Source organism: Odocoileus virginianus, chromosome 17 (genome assembly GCF_023699985.2).
Source record: "Odocoileus virginianus isolate 20LAN1187 ecotype Illinois chromosome 17, Ovbor_1.2, whole genome shotgun sequence".
Classification (NCBI taxonomy): Eukaryota; Metazoa; Chordata; class Mammalia; order Artiodactyla; family Cervidae; genus Odocoileus; species Odocoileus virginianus.
This window is the reverse complement of record NC_069690.1, coordinates 29,996,945-30,011,800: the sequence shown is the minus strand read 5'-3', so window position 1 is coordinate 30,011,800 and position 14,856 is coordinate 29,996,945. Positions and strand designations below refer to the sequence as shown.

General features: G+C 42.1%; 1 long non-coding RNA gene across 4 annotated transcripts in view; it reads right to left on the bottom strand.

The window, feature by feature from the left end:
• The window catches only part of LOC139039079 (uncharacterized), a 77,855-nt gene that overhangs the window by 16,029 nt on the left and 46,970 nt on the right, over positions 1 to 14,856 (bottom strand). For 3 of the 4 annotated variants that reach the window (XR_011492239.1, XR_011492242.1, XR_011492240.1), the window contains one exon: positions 8,070 to 8,195. The exons of the other annotated variant lie outside the window; for it this stretch is intronic. This is a non-coding gene — a long non-coding RNA (uncharacterized lncRNA). The remainder of the gene's footprint in view (positions 1 to 8,069; positions 8,196 to 14,856) is intronic. 4 annotated transcript variants of the gene reach the window in all.

Genomic DNA, 14,856 nt, shown 5'->3' with positions numbered 1-14,856 from the left:
GCAACCCTATGGACTGTGGCCCGCAGACTCCTATGTCCATGGAATTCTCCAGGCAAGAATAATGGAGTCAGTAGCCATTCCTTTCTCCAGGGGATCTTCCCAACCCAGGACTCAAACCCAGACCTCCTTCATTGCAGGCAGCTTCTTTACCATTTGAGCCACAGGGAAGCCTTTTTAGATAGAATGCTGGTTGAATAAAAACTCAACATTCCAGAAAGCAACTTGGTAGAAGCATGTGAAATGACACAGAGGAGATGGAAAGAGCTCTTGGTGGGGGAGTTGACACTCTGTCAACAAGACTGAGCTGGAACTCCGGGTCTCAGAATTCTCCCAGCAGATGCCACATGAGAGTCCTGAGTGAGATCTGATACAGCTTCCATGCATATGACCAGCTGCTTCAGGGGCTTCTGTCAGCTGAATGCATGTGGTCCCTTCTCCAAGTGCTGGGCGCTGCGTGCCCAGCTCCATGGCACAGGGCTCCCACATGTCAGCCACACGGCTGCCTTCTCTTTCTCACACTTCTCATCCATCCTTCCCTCCCAGCTGCTTGCTACAGAGTTCAAGCGCCAACACAAGAGATGGAAGCAACTCTGCAAACTGCTCACCCAGCTTTCACCATGTGTTGAAGTCAAATCCCCATAATGAACCCCTTCTCCCATCCCGGCCTTGTGCCTCAGCTTCTCCAATAGAACCTGGGTGATGTGCTCAATCAAATTGCTGCTGTGGCAGGTGGTCACCTCCGATCATGGTGAGTTGGTTTTAAAATCACAGTGCCAGACTTAGAGAATGAACTCACAGTTGCTGGGGGGGAAGGACAGGAGGAAGGGACTAAGGAGATTGGGATGGACATGTGCACACTGCTATGTGTAAACTGGATAAGCAACATAGACCTACTGGGCACAGGGAACTCTGCTCAATGTTAGGTGGCAGCCTGGATGGGAGGGGAGTTTGGAGGAGAATGGATACACGTATATCCATGGCTGCGTCTCTCTGCTGATTCACCCAAACTACCACAACGTTGTTAATTGGCTGTACCCTGATACAAAATTAAGGGTTTGTTTTTTTTTTTTAATTTAAAAAAGAGAGAAAAAAAATAAAAGAGAGAAAAAAAATCACAGTGAATCTTCCAAAAGTGTCCATCTGGACATGGCAGACTGAGACTCCAGGACAGAAGAGCTGTTGGTACTAGTTTAGGCATCTTGGGCACCCAGATAAAGAATGAGGATGAGGAAAGAGCCGTGGGGCTTCTGAGAGAAAAAGCAGAGGCACCATAGATGGCGGAGAACACAACCGCGGGGACTTTTCAGAGCAGGGAGCAGGGAGCCAGAAACCAGCGTGGGGCACAGGACAAATCAGAGAAGGGAGTGAGGGTCCTGAAAGCAGAGGCGGTGAGATTAAAGAGGGAAGGCTTGAAAGCCTTACAGCCTCAGGCAAGTCGAGGAGGAGGATCTGCGATGCGCAGGAAAGGACCAACACTGGGCTTTGCAAGAAGGGCCACTGCGCCGGCTGGGCTGCCCTGGCACGCAGGAGCCCACCGGCGACCTGACTGACCTACACCCACGCGAGGCTGGGCTGGGGTCACTCCCAGCTGCAAAGCCAAAGCAGCTTTTCCCAGGTTGACTGCAGAGACTTGCCTTTGCCATGTCGCCCAGCAGTTCATCAAAACATCTCTCTTTCTTCTCTGAGAACAGGAGAAATGTAAGAAAACTGACCCAAGGAGTTAGGGTAGGAGGCAGAGAAGACGAAAAGGAAAAAAGAATACATTGTTTTCAGAAAACAGTAACCTCCTCCTGCTACTTTTTATATATGTCATAGGTGATTTCATTTAGTTATTCCATCAACAAATATTTACATCCCAAATGGGCAAAGCCCTTTGCTATTGGCTGTACGGTTCTGAACAGAGAAAACTGACCTGATGATCCATTAAACCCTGGGAGAATCTCATCAGTGGTTTTGTTTTAAAGACAAGCCCAAGCCCCACAGAAAAGTCAATAAACATCTGAAAGGATGTTGGATAAATGACTATTAAACTGAGAAGACAAAGCACATGATGTCCTAGGCACAGAAATTCTAACCCAAGCAAAGGAAACAGCTTGTGGTGGAGAGAAGGTGATCGCTCATGTAATTTCCACTGAAGTCTTCTTGAACTTAACTGCCTATTACCCCATTAATTATCCCAACAGCTCCAACCTTCCTCCCCCACACTTGATGGATGTCATGTGTGACCCATTACCATGGGCACACTCCGGGTCATGCAGGACTCCCGCATGCTCTGTGAGTCCATGCCTTTCTGTCAGGCTCAGGGAAGCGTATTGGAATCCAAGTGAGAGACAGATTTCTTAATACGGGAAGACCCTCCAATCTGCTCAAATATATTTTTAGAAAGTAAATGATCACACATATTGACATGCAAACACAATTATTAGTGACACATGAAAGAGCTGATGAAGGCAATGGTATTTTGGTCCTCCAGAGCTGAGAATTGGTGGTTTATAAAAAAGAAATGTAGGCATTCCTTCTGAGATTTTAGAGGACCACTTGTATTGCCAATGTGGAAGGTGCAGGGGGTCCCATTGACTAAGGCTCCTAACCACTTTAGTGATGAGCCTTCCAAAATTACAAATGCAGCCACTCTCTGGCATCTTTACGAGACCTCCAGAGCACCTGGGTATCAAGGCTGAAGATATTGTTTGTTCTGGAAAGGCCAGATCTTGGGTGATGGGGCAAGCCTGGAGAGATGAGGCTGTAAAAAAGCATACTTGCTCACTGGCATCTGTTCTCTTCCAATTCTCAATAAAAGTGTCCATTAAAACACCAAATAGCACCACTGCAAAGAGAACAGATGTGGGGAGCAGAGGTGAGTCAGGTTCACACCCGTGGGTCAGCTTGCACCGGGTTCTTCTCCCACGTGCGAGAAATCAGACTCTTAGGAGTTAAAGATCAAAAAGACTTAACAGTTCATTGGATCCAGCCCCAGACACCAAGGCAGACGTGCCTGGGTCTCACGTTGGAGGGTCTGGTTTTGTGAGCTGGGGGTGAGAGCAGCTTTCTCTGAGAGTATGATGCTTTGGCAGAAGGATGTTCTAGTCCCCAAGGAAGGGAAGCTGGACACCATAAACACAGGAGGAGTCTGTAGGTGTGTAAAGTCCTTTGTTTTCAAGGAACTCAGAAAACTGTTTCTATGTACACTGTTAAGGAAAAAAATACCATTTAAACAAAAACCAATTGCATATGGGTCTGCTTTCTCAGCTGGTGATATAACTTGTCTTTGGGGAAAAGGGGTCTTTCATTTCAACCTGTTGTGGAGACATCCTATGGAGAAAAAGGACTCAGGCACAGCGTGGATGAGTCAATAGATGAAAGTATGGATGTCCATACACATGTACACACACACACACACATATGCATACACACAGGCATACACACCACACACATGTACTTATACACACATACCCACACACACGAACACATGCATACGTGCATGCACACATATGCACATGCATACATACACATGTGGTTATGTGCTTAGACACATGCTTACATATACATAATACTTATAGTCATACATACTTACACACATACACATATTTACATACATACTTGCATATACACATACCTACATATATACAAATATACATACATACTTACATATACACACTTACACACACATATATATGCCCAGGTATGAGCATACGTAGATCCATAGATAAAATACCTGAATTGCTCCTAATGAAATGAGAGACATTTCTGTTCCTTGGGGAACCCTGAGAGAGAAGACCCCAGGGTCTGAGAAGAGGTGAGAAGGAATTATTAATTATGATAATTAATTACAATTTTGACTATCTAGAGCAGTGGTCTTCACACTTTGCTGCGTGCCAGAACTGATCCAGGAGCCTTCAGTGTCCTCTCGAGAGCCTTATCTCACTTGTTCCGGAGTAAAGCCTGGGTACAGGGACTTAGCAGAGGTCTGCAGTGATTCTAACAGAGTCAAGACTGAGAACCACAGGCATAGAAAGACCACAGCAGCAGGCTCCACAGTAAGAGTGTCCCTGTTCTAGTAAGTAGTCACTACATTTCAGTTCAGTTCAGTCCATCAGTCGTGTCCAACTCTTTGCGACCCCAAGGACTGCAGCATACCAGGCCTCCAGCATACCAGGCCTCCCTGTCCATCACCAACTCCCGGAGCTTACTCAAACTCTTGTCCATTGAGGCCATGATGCCATCCAACCATCTCATCCTCTGTCATCCCCTTCTCCTCCTGCCTTCACTCTTTCCCAGCATCAGGGTCTTTTCCAATGAGTCAGTTCTTCGAATCAGGTGACCAAAGTACTGGAGCTTCAGCTTCAGTATCAGTCCTTCCAATGAACACACAGGACTGATCTCCTTTAGGATGGGCTGGTTGGATCTCCTTGCAGTCCAGGGGACTCTCAAGAGTCTTCTCCAACACCACGGTTTCACATCAACTCTCCAATGCTCCGCTTTCTTTATGGTCCAACTCTCACATCTATACATGACTACCAGAAAACCCATAGCTCTGACTAGACAGAAATTTCTCAGCAAAGTAATGTCTCTGCTTTTTAATATGCTGTCTAGGTTGGTCATAGCTTTTCTTCCAAAGAGCAAGCATCTTTTAATGTCATAGCTACACTCACTGTATGTGGTAATTTTGGAGCTCAAGAAAATAAAGTCTCTCACTGTTTCCATTGTTTCCCCATCTATTTGCCAGGAAGTGATGGGACTGGATGCCATGATCTTTGTTTTTGAATGTTGAGTTTTAAGCCAGCTTTTTCACTCTCCTCTTTCACTTTCATCAAGAGGCTCTTTAGTTCTTCTTCGATTTCTGCCTTAAGAGTGGTGTCATCTGCGTATCTGAGGCTATTGATATTTCTCCCAGCAATACAGATTCCAGCTTGGGCTTCATCCAGCCAGTATTTCACATGATGCACTCTTCATATAAGTTAAATATGTTAAAGCCACTACATTATAAAGCCACTATAAGTTAATTTATATAAAGTCACTACACTATAAGTTAAAGCCACTGCATTTACAGAACTATTGTGTCTGGCATTCAACTGGAAATTGTTTCCTTTTCTGTAACATAATTGAATTTCACAACCCACCCTCAAAACGACATCAAAGCTCTCCCATGTTCACTCACACAGTAGCCCCATGAGTGTGGGGCTCTGCAGAATAGTGGGGGTCAGAACCATGCAGACACGGGGCCCCAGAGTAGGGGCTGGGATTGAAGAATGGCAACTGGGAATTCAGAGGATCAGGGATTCAGGAAGTGGATTTGAAAATATGACAACCTCCACCCCCATCCTAATTCTAGAGATTCTGGGAAAACACTGACATATACCAGGTCATGTGTGCTTGCATGCAAAGTCATTTCAGTCATGCATGACTCTTTGCAATACTATGGACTGAAGCCTGCCATGCTCCTCTGTCCATGGGATTCTCCAGGCAAGAATACTGGAGTAGGTTGCCATTTCCTCCTTTCCTCCTCCAGGGCATCTTCTGAATTCAGAGATGGAACCCACATCTCTTACTTCTCTTGCGTTGGCAAGTGAATTCTTTACCACTCGCACCACATGGGAAGCCCCCACAGACCAAGGCATAAATATTCAAATGTTTTAGCATTTAAAGCATTTAAATCTCTGGGATCTAATGCCTAGTAGATCTGAGGTGGAACTGATAATAATAATAAAGTGCACAATAAATGTAATATGTCTGAATCATCCAGAAACCATACCTGCCCCAATCAGGTCCATGGAAAAACCAGGAAACTGGTCACTGGTACCAAAAAGGTCGGGGACCACTGATTAAATAAATAAAGGGTGACAAAAGAAAGCTGGAGCTTGAGGATATCCAGGTAACACATACTTGGGTTCCCCAAGCTGCTGGGGAAAGGGTAGATCTGATGACCAGGGTGGAGAAAAAGGATTCTCACTGCAGGGAGTCCTTGGCCAAGGTGAGACAAGAGGCAACGCATTCTCAGCCTCCAGTCTGGTCTGTCTCATCAGATTTGGTAATTCTATGACCTGTGATCATGTCCCATTGTTGCCCAGAATGTTAAAACTGGACCCCTGGAAAAACAAACCCAGTTGGCGATTCAAGCAGACTTGGCCTTATAGAGTCTTGATACTGGGGACAAACAAGAATGTTTATGTCCTAAAGTAGAATATTTATTAATGAGCCCATGTCAATTCAGACTGTATGATCATGACTGCTTAGTCATTTTTTGCTTGTTTTTTTAAGGGAAAGAACCTCACTTTGAGGTGAGCATTCAAGGGCAGGGAGAAGAAAAGTTGGTAAAGAATTTGGATAATCTTCAAGTGATATAACTGACTATTGGCAATATGTCGCAAGCAGCCCTGTTCAGAGATTTTATTAAAAATATGTTAATATTTTTAAAATGAGTCTTCAGGCTTTACCAACCTTCATTTCTCAGTTCCCAATTTTCTTCGACTTATTTTTTCTCCTTCCTGTCTGTATTTTTTTTTTTTTTTGAGCTTTGTTCTGGAAATTCACAGAAACCAGTTTTATGATTTCAGGATATCACATGTTCCAAATTTTCTCTTTGGCAATCACTGAAAATTATCTACAAAGAGCTGTGGAATCAAGTAACGCCGCTGACTGCACCAGGTGTATTAAATGAGATAAATGTGAAAACGTCTGATGAGTTTGTGGCACATAGCAAATACTCCATAAACGTTTACTTAAACCATTTACAAATAAACACCCCAAACTTACAAAGTACTATTTTGTGCCTCTTTTCCAGCTCATTCTGATTTTTATATTCATGTTCTCCATATTCTTGATTAATTTTGTGTGTGTTTGTTCAAATTTAATCTATCTTTGTTTAATTTTTAAAAGTTAAAAAAAATTACCAATGTCCTACGGCCATGGAAAGGACTAAAATATATAAATAAAAAATATTTTATTCCCCAAAATATGTATGTACATTTCAATATAATAATCATAAATGTGATATATCAATTGTCAAGATATAAACATGAAAGAATTTTATTTTTCCTATAACTGATTCCAACTATGCTCTATCAAATCCCACTTTCCATAAACTCATCAGAATTTGGTAGCTTTTCTTTGATAAAATAGCCCCATTTGCATCCAGAAAATTCAATCTCATTTGCTTTAAAACTTGAATTTTACATTTGAGTCAAAGCTCTGCTTCCTCCCCAACACCCAACCCCAGACCCCAATACTGAAAGCACTGATGTCTCTAGGGAAATGCCAACCTTAAACTGAGAAAATGGGAGTACTTAGTCTTTTTATCTCAACTTAGTTTTAATCTTTGGAAAAAATTACTTGCCTCCCTCCCCATACCACCCTGTTAAATTTTCCGTCCCAAGTCTCTATTTCTGTAGACTAAATGTGCATAAGTAGAAACCTGCGTCAAAGAATGTGTAATTTTTTTGTTGATCTCACTAGATTAATTTCCTCCAATGCCAAACCCATGCACTATCCCCAAGACAATGTTTGAGAAGACCATGCCCTTGTGCCCTGGCCTTCAGTAGATGTTTTTAATCTTCACTTTTAAACTGGTTATTTTTTAACAGACTATGGTAAAAAATATTCGTGTTTGCATCTTTGGACCTTTAGGAGACTGAAAAAGAATCGAAGATGTTGAATACAGGGACGTGAGTCATTGAACAAACATTTAGTGAGATGAACGTGTCTTGATTTATACAGTGAAGAAACTGAACAGCATGACTTTCATTATCAGCCCTTGAGGAGCCTGATGTTAATCACAACTCTCCTTGTGTGACTGGGGACCATTTAACCAAGACCCTGCTTCTCCAGGGTGAACAAATAAACACATTTATAAGAAACAGATGGTTGTACGAAGGCTTTTCATTGTAACAAATAGCGTGTCAAGATGATGGCTTTCTTCTCAAAGTACTGCAGAGAACGGGGGCTTTCCTTTGGTGTGGACGGTAGATGCCGCATGCACCAAGCAGACCTCCAACCTGACTGTGCAAAGGCTGAAGGTAAGCATGGGAATTGCCCAAATATCTCAAATACCAACGTCAAGACTGTCTCCAGACCTGATCGCCTCTGAAATGAGACGGACTCGCACTTCGTTTCTTCTCGGTTTCAGCTGAGTCTCCTTTGATAGATGATTGGCTTTCTATTCAGATGTTCTTTTGACAGATCTGTCATTTTGGGAAGTTCTGGGTTAGAAAAGAGAAATTAGAGTATTTCTGGAGAGTAATGACAATAGGCTGACAGTATTGATAGGAGTAGGGGAACTGTTAAGGCTTTTGGTCTGAGAAGTATTTGGTGGAGGTCAGAACTTTTTTTAAGTCTTGTAGCAGCTGATTAAAATGCTCACATAACTCAAGACTTATCTACAACTCTGATGCTAACTACAAGGAACACAGCCTTACCATTTAATTTTCTTTCCCAATACTGACCCAGATCATAAGAGCAAAACTCTTTTTAGTTACCATGGGGAATCGGGGTTTCACCTTCACCCCAATTAGAAATTCAGACTCCCATAATTACAGAGTACTGCTGAGAGAAGCTTAGCCGCCATACCAAGCTTACAAATTCTAACTCCTTCCATGTACAGACTAAATGGATTACTTTCCCCACTCTAAAGATAAAAACGTAATTTTCCACCGAGTTCTAAGAGGATTTTAATCCCTGCATTTAGGTCTAGTTGCTGCTTCCATAACATCCTGCCACCTGATATAAATATTCTCATTCTTGGATCCTTATAGGCATGCTCTATCCTATTCAAATATATATCTATTTTCTAACAAATCAAGAAAATTTGGAAAGTATTTCTAGGGAAAGCATTTCTAGGGAAGCTTCTACTAAATTTAAGATCAACAGATATTCAGCACTTCCCTGTCCTTCACTATCTCCCGGAGTTTGCTCAAACTCATATCCATTGAGTCAGTGGTGCCATACAACCATCTCATCCTCTGCCACCCCCTTCTCTTTTTGCCTTCAATTTTCCCAGAATCAGGGTCTTTTCCAATGAGTTGGCTGCTCGCATCAGGTGGCTAAAGTATTAGAGCTTCAGCTTCAGCATCAGTCCTTCTAATGAATATTCAGGGATGATTTTTTAAGGATTGACTGGTTTGATCTCCTTACAATTCAAAGGACTCTCAAGAGTTCTCTCCAGCACCACAACTCAAAAGCATCAATTCTTCAGCACTCAGTCTTCTTTATGGTCCAACTCTCACACTGGTACATGACTATTGGGAAAACCATAGCTTTAACTAGATGGACTTTTGTTGGAAAAGTGGTATCTTTACTTTTTAATATGCAATGGAGCATATTAAAGACCGATGAAGCAATGAAAATTAAAACTACAATAAGGTACCACCTCACACCAGTCAGAATGGCCATCATCAGCAAGTCTACAAATAACAAATGCTGGAGAAGGTGTGGAAAAAAAGAGAACCCTCCTACACTGTTGGTGGGAATGTAAGTTGGTACAGCCCCTGTGGAGAACATATGGAGGTTCCTTAAAAAAACTAAAAGTAGAGTTACCATATGATCCAGCAATCTCACTCCTGGACATATATCCAGATAAAACTCTTATTCAAAAAGATACATGCACCCCAGTGTTCATAGCAGCAGTATTTACAATATTAAGAAATGGAAGCAAACTAAACAACTGCTGTCAGATGAATGGGTAAAGAAGATGTGGTACATATATACAATGGAATATTACTCATCCATAAGAGAGAATAAAACAATGCCATTTGCAGCAACATGGAGGCACCTGAAGATTATCACACTGAGACAGAAAGAGAAAGAGAAATATCATATGATATCACTTGTATTGTTGTTCAGTCACTAAATTATGTCCAACTCTCTGGGGCCTCATGGACTGCAGGACGCATAGCACTTGTATATGGAATCTAAAAAAAAAAAAAAATGTACAAATGAACTTATTTACAAAACAGAAATAAATTCACAGAAAAGAAACTTCTGGTTACCAAAGGGGAAAAAGAGTGGGGGGAGGATAAATTAGGAGCTTGGGACCAACAGATACACACCGAGGTTTAAAGAGGAAAACCAAATAAAACCCTCCCTTCACAGAGCTTCCAGTGTAGGGAAATGAACATCAAAGGCATTGACACATCAATATATCATAAGACTTCAGGAAGTGATCCCAAAATTTTCAAGCCATGCTTATGTTAGGGATGCCAGAATATGGGGAAATTTCGATTCCTGTAGTCTATTTGGCTACAATATTTTCACTGGATAGTAACCATGTATTTTATTTGTACAAGGTAAAAATAGTTGGGGTTAGTCAAAAGACCTGTATATGCAATGTAATTCCATTTTTATAAAAATACTCTAAAGGGATTAAGACTGATCACTATTTTTCCTTTATGTTCTTTCCTGAGTTAACTTATAAATAAGAGTATAATGTCAACAATCAGAAAAATACTTTGGAGAATGAATTTTTATATTTAAAAGATACAAATATGTGAAGGCAGCAATCCATAGAAATCACTCAGTTTTCAGGTTCTATATTTCAAGTCATTGTATAAAGTCTCCTTTTCTGGGTGCGCTTTTCCCCTCTCTTCCTTCTTTTTCTCCTTTCCTTCCTTCGTTCCTTGCTTCCACTCCCTCTTCCTTCCTCCCCTCCTTCCTTTCTTCCCTCCTTTCTTTCTTGCCAATGAGTCTCTAACAAGATTTCCAAAATGAAAAGGCCCAAAGGAGTTCTGATATGCACCACAATGAGGACATTACTTCCTAAGATTTACACAACTTTGGTGTCGTTTGCATTGCTAGTAGCCACAAGCCAGTGAGCAGGCAAAAAATTTTTGCTGAGTTACATTACATTATCATACCAAGAGAAGGATCCAAGATATCAACTATCTGGATTTCCATCATGACAAACTGTCTTTTTTCCTGATTAAGTCAAATGAAAGTAATAACACTCAGCTAAAATGAGTCTAGGTAGGGGAAAAGCCCTTTTGTGTACCAGCTTCAAGGGAACACGCTGCTGAAATTGAAACAATCTCAGAACCACAGGATCATCCCCTTGTTTCCTTTTGCACCTAGGCAAATTGATATAAACTCTGCCCATGTGCAGAACTGGTCCACTGAGAAACCTTGGGAGAATGAGATTTAGAAACCGGATGGACAAAAGCTCTTTTTGATTCTAAGTGGAGTCAAGCTGATATTCTCCAATGAACCACCCACTTTCAGATTTACGTCTGAGAGCTGCTGATCTTATTATTAGGCAGATTCATGAGTTACAGTCTCCAACTTTTGTAATCTTTAGGTGAAGCTGCGAGTCCAAGTAAAAACTGGAGGTATGATTCTTCCAAGGCAGTGGGCTTTCAGTGTCTTTCTAGACTTCATAGTTCAGCTTGAAAGGAAAGGAAGAAAGAAAGAAAAAAAAAAATGCTCTGATGAACTTAACAGAATGCCAAAGTGAGAGAAATGAGGAAAATGAGAAATGGGAGTGTGTGCAGAATGATAAATGAACTCTCCGTCAAATGAAATAGATTCTGAAATAACTGTGAAAAGTATAAAATGTCTGAGCATAAAGAGCCTGCCACTGACAAAAGATGAATAAATGGGGCACTTCAAAGAAGGAATTTCCCAGCTGTGGCTCACAGGAATCTTCGAAAGCTGTTCCATATGACACAGCAGGGAAATATTTAAATAATAAATAGAAACAAATAACGGTGTGTAAGGATGTCAGATATGGGGTTTAGATAAAGCTATTTGCTCCACATCACAAGGACCAAATAGTGGCGATGCTGGTTGCGTTTTAAGACATTTAGGTTTTCAATGATTCTAACTTAAGTTCAGACAACAGAATTTCAAGTGCAATTTTTTCCCCCATGTTCCCAGGAGACTGAATGCAAAGTAATTCTTCAATAATCACAGGGCAAAAACTTGAGAGACCACAGAGATGCTACTGGAAAAGAAAGGGCAGGAGCACAAAAGACTTGATCTGGCCATAGAGGGAAGTGTTTGGTGTGCTCTCGTGCTGTGAGGAATGAAGTGGACCTCACAGGTGTGAGCAGATGTCCATGGCACTGAACCTGGAGGTGACACCAAGATCCAGTGTCAGGTGATGCCACATCGGCTGGTTTGCCAGTTCACCTCTTCCCAGCCTCGGAAGAGGCTGGGCTGCTCACATCATCACACCTTGGGGACCTCATCCCTTTTCCTGGAGGATCTGGTCAACCCTCTGAGAAAGAAATCTTTTCTCTGCCGCAGCTGACATGGTTCTCTCGCTGTCATCTTCATCCTCGTAACTCTGTTCAGTTCCAAGCCAGACTGGCCAACGACCCAAGAAGGAGTCACCTCCTTTGCTCTCCCTGAAAGGACTTCATGCCAACAGCCATTAGGCAGCCCTAGGCTCCGGTGCTCAGAAGGGCTTGCCTGCCATTTCAAGCTCTTTGGTGGCTGTGCTGACATTCTTAGTAAGTCTAATGTATTCTTCGATGTCACTAGTAATAAAGAACCTGCCTGCCAATGCGGGAGACGCAAAAGATGCAGGCTCAATCCCTGGGTCGGGAAGATCCCCTGCAGAAAGAATGGCAGCCCACTCCAGTATTCTTGCCTGGAAAATCCCATGGACAGAGGAGCCTGGTGGGTTATGGGATCACAAAGAGTCAGACACAACTGAACACACAAAGCAGATCTGACTATTACTTAGACCCACTTTCTCACCTCCTGAGAATTCCTGTATATGTTATGTAAGTTCCAACTTCTTCCTGAAGGCTGTGCGCAGTCTGAGTTTCTGTTCCTTGATTCTTCTGCTGGATCCTCCTCCACCTGGCTTCCAAACTTCCCTATACCCTCAACAGTCTCAAGATATCCGACCCTGTTTAAGGGTCACCTTGAGAATCTCCGGGGTGGAATGAAAATCCTCCCCAGTACAAGCCTTCAGAGCATCTAGTCACTTCTCTCATGGTTGACACCACCATGTAACTTGTATTATGTCTCCATACCCATCTTTCCCTCCCTAAAGAGCTTCCTGAGGCCAGGATCCACATGTGATGTCCCTTGAAAAAAATCCCAATACACTAGATAGGATTTTTTTCTGCTTGTTTCACTTTTATTTAATATAAGTGACCTTTTATGAATAAGGTCCCTGAAACACTTTTTCCTCATCTAGAAATGTGCCCAAATTGTGCTCCTCCAAAGCTCCAGTTTTCTGGAAGTGAAGTGAAAGTTGCTCAGTTGTGTCTAACTCTTTGCAACCCCATGGACTGTACAGTCCATGGAATTCTCCCGGCCAGAATACTGGCATGATTAGCCTTGCACTTTTCCAGGGGATCTTCTCAACCCAGGAATCAGAACCCAGGTCTCCCGCACTGCAGGCGGATTCTTTACCAGCTAAGCCACCAGGGAAGCCCAAGAATACTAGAGTGGGTAGCCTATCCCTTCTCGAGCAGATCTTTCTGACCCAGGAATCGAACTGAGGTCTCCTGAACTGCAGGCGATTCTTTACCAACTGAGCTATGGGTCTTCTGGAATTCCGCCTATTTTCTTCTTTTTTGATTTTTAAAAAATATGTTTTTCTACTTTGATATCTCCAACATATGAAACATTTTCATAAAATTTGAATGTATTTTCTTTTAAAAAAATTTTACTGAATACAGTTTCAGTGTGAGAAAAACTTTCTAGATAACTTTGAGGACTTTAAGAAAAACAGTTGAAAATAACTTACCGTTTAAAGTTATTAATAATGTGTTACAAAAGAGTTCCACTACCAAGGGTCACCCAGGAGGACTCACCTAGCAAGACCCCAATCTCCTCCTTAACTTCCAAGTCCTATGGTTCATACTTAGTTTCAAAAATGAAACAAAAGGGGCTCTATTTTTTACAGCTAAAATTTTATAAAAATTACAAATGGAATATAACTTTTAAAAATCATGATTCACTATGTTGTACACCTGAAACATTTAATATAGTACATCAACTATACTTCAAATTTAAGAAAGAAAAAAATACTGCGTCTTTATCATTCTGTATACACGTGTGGCATGTTGCAAGTACTGGTTTGGGATTTGTGTGCTGATGTTATTCTGCGTGCTCCACATACTCTCCTGTTCAATGCTGCATCAGTTGCTTGACTGATAATGGTGAAAACACTTAAGGAGCTGGCTGGCCTCTTTGCCTTCAGTTATCGGTTTCACTCCTTTCTTATTTTTTTGGCTAAACCGTGCAGCTTGCAGGATATAAGTTCCCTGACTACTGACTGAACCCAGCCGCTGGCAGTGAAAGCACTGAGTAGCAGAGGCTCTATTAAGAAATGTTTCCAAAACACCAGACTGAAGACTTTCCAGCCTCTTCCTCATCCACCATCTGATGAGTCTAGGCTTTCAAGTGTTGCTGCGGTACGACTTCCTCTGCCTTCTGGTCCTTCATGTGGAGAGAGACTCTCTGCGGCCAGAATGTCTTCACGGCCTTATCCTGTAAAGCTCCCCACCATTTCTGGTTGTTAAATGTGTTTATTCGCCTGCTTCTTTATTTTCATGCTGTGTCCTTCTGTGATAAGAGGCACACACCTTTCCTTACGGGTGGACGGAGAGTGACAGAGAAAGAGGTGGGTATTCAGGACCACCAGTGTGGCACCGTTTCAAGCCAATATCATTTAATATTTGTTCAAAGTTTGTTTAGAGAAGAGCCTGAACAGTGAGAGGGGGAAGGGCTAGAGGGACCTATCTGCTGAGAAATGTCTTCTGCTTAGTAGATACAATCTTTCTGCAGGAAGACAAAATTCTGCAGTTCATGGAGCACGCCCTCTCGAAAGGCAGCTTGAACATGCCCTTAGGCATGTCACCCTCACCACTTATCAAGTGTTCCCTCATCCACAGAAAGTAGTCTCTTTAA